The sequence below is a fragment of the Pundamilia nyererei genome, unplaced genomic scaffold (genome assembly GCF_000239375.1).
Source record: "Pundamilia nyererei isolate P.nyererei 1_Seehausen unplaced genomic scaffold, PunNye1.0 scaffold00139, whole genome shotgun sequence".
In the NCBI taxonomy this organism is placed as follows: Eukaryota; Metazoa; Chordata; class Actinopteri; order Cichliformes; family Cichlidae; genus Pundamilia; species Pundamilia nyererei.
Window position 1 is genome coordinate 1,696,344 of NW_005187540.1, and position 2,401 is coordinate 1,698,744.

Here is a 2,401-nt window from a genome sequence, read left to right on the forward strand (position 1 = left end):
GACACTCTGACTTTATAATCTGTAGATAAAGAGTGCTCCTGGGATTTGAGGTTAATAAACAGCGACCAGATTGGCTGGAGCGTGGTGTGATGTCACTGAGGTTTTAGACTTTAATGGGGAAATTGAATGATTGCCCTGCTGTACATGTCTCTGACTAATCAATTACCTCTGAATCAAAAGGGTCATTCAGGGGGAAAGTACAGGAAACTGAGAGCCGAGGGAAACGCAACACAAAATATAAATACTGTAAATCCAGCTGATAGTCACAACGCTCCACCGGAAAATATCAGCAGAAATATCCAGAATAAAGGTAATAATAAGCTGACGAAACTATAAACCAACAACTGATCGAAGCCTTTCAAACAGACGTAAAGTTAAAGACATTAAACTCTCTCTGCAGCGCCCTCTGGTGTGTGGTCTATGTTTAGACTTCCTCTAAAACTAAGGCCTTTTTTAAAAACATCTAAAATGCAACATGTTAGTGGAGGACGGGCAGAGCGGCGCTTGCACAGCCACGTCTGCGTTCTGATGTACTGGAGCCACGAGCTGAACGCAGAGGAGAGAAGTATTGATCTGATCAGGCTAGTATCGATCCGATACTGTCCAGGTTAGCTGTGTTGCAGGCAGGATGAGGACTCAAACAAAAGCTTGAACAGTAAGAGGCCGCTTTATTGGCTGTGGCAAAAACTCTAAAATTACAAACAGCGAAAACACAAAACTTTCAAAATGAACAATAAGGTGATAACACACAGCCCTGAGAGGCAACAACGGACAGAGGAAAACACAAGGCTGAAATACACAAGGAAGTAATGAGGGAACGAGACACAGGAGCGGGCTTACAGGTGGGGGTGTGGCCACTTTGAAACAGGAAGCTGCAAGGTAAGGAGTGACTGACTAGTCTTCTTGACTGATTTAAAAAAAAGATATTATCAAATCAGTACTAAGGCTTGTTGGTCCGCTCGTTACCGAAGCTTGTTATGAATCCTGGAGTGGTTTCCCCATGGCCAGCTTGGTGTTTTGAATCTGCCTTCATCAGCTAATGTCTCCCAGTGTTTTGCTCAGGTTTGGTGTTCACGCATCGATCGTGACCGTGTTCCTGTAACTGTGAGGCGTACGTGACACAACCGATATTTCTGTCACTTGATACATAGCAGTGACATTTTGTAATCTACCCTACAAATTGTTGTAGCTGCATGACTCAATTCAGGAACTTCAAATAAGATACAAGTCTGAAAACATAAAAACAAGAGAACACTGGCTCACTGTTAATGTAAAATGTAAAAGTAACGAGGTCATGCTTCAACACGATCAGCAAACATCAGCAGCAGCCTGCCGGAGACTCTACAAAACCACAGAAAGAATATATATATATTTTTTTGTTAGCAGGTTAATCGTTTATATCTGCGTCATTACAGGCGTTTCGCTCTCCGTGGACCACGTCAGTGTCTTCTTGGGTAAATGCAGTCAGAGTATGCTCAGAGAGAGGCGGGATGAAGGAACCAGTGTCAGAGTTTCTGAGAAACGTTCATGTGACAGGGATCATCAAAGGTCAGATGACACTGGCTCTGGTGATTTCTAAGAAAGACATCTTCTCAATCTTTAAATGATGTGAAAATCTGGTGACATGCTGCATTTTTCTCTTATTAAAACGTCCGGTGCACACTTACTGATACAGCTCCTCACTTTAATAAAACTCCTTCAAATAAAGTTAATGGTTAAAATGGCTTACACACTACTAATATCAAAACTGCGTCATTCACAGTGAAAAAACGTATTTAAACTTATTAGAGGCATAGAGTGATGTCATTGTGACAATCCAATTAAATCTGGCTTCCATCCAATGAGGTCGACACGTCAAAGACTGACAAAAAACCCTGTAACGTAGAAACTATGACCCTTACAAGTGAGGTGTGTACTGCCAGCATATAGAAAGTACCACGTAAAGATTTAGATATGCTAGAATGATCTGCAGGTTGACGTGATAACAGAGGTGTGGACTCGAGTCACATGACTTGGACTCCAGTCAGACTCGAGTCGTTAATTTTATGACTTTAGACTTGACTTGAAAAAATGTTCTAAGACTGTGACTTGACTTTTACACCAATGACCTGGGACTTGAACCGGTTTACTTGAAAAGACTTGATATTTCACCCCAAATATAAAATTTAACATGCATATTATATAGAAAGTGTGCACCATTAATTCAATTCATTCATTTATTCAAACCACACTCTGTACGTATGTGTGCGTGAGCTGTAGCACAGCCAATCAAATTAACCAGATTTTTTTTTAAAAAGAAAAAAAAACCGCTCAAAAATGCTGCAAGGAGATATTTTTTTCAGGTACATAAACTATGAAGTAGTCAACAAAAAACCGAAATGCAATATGCAAAACATGCAAG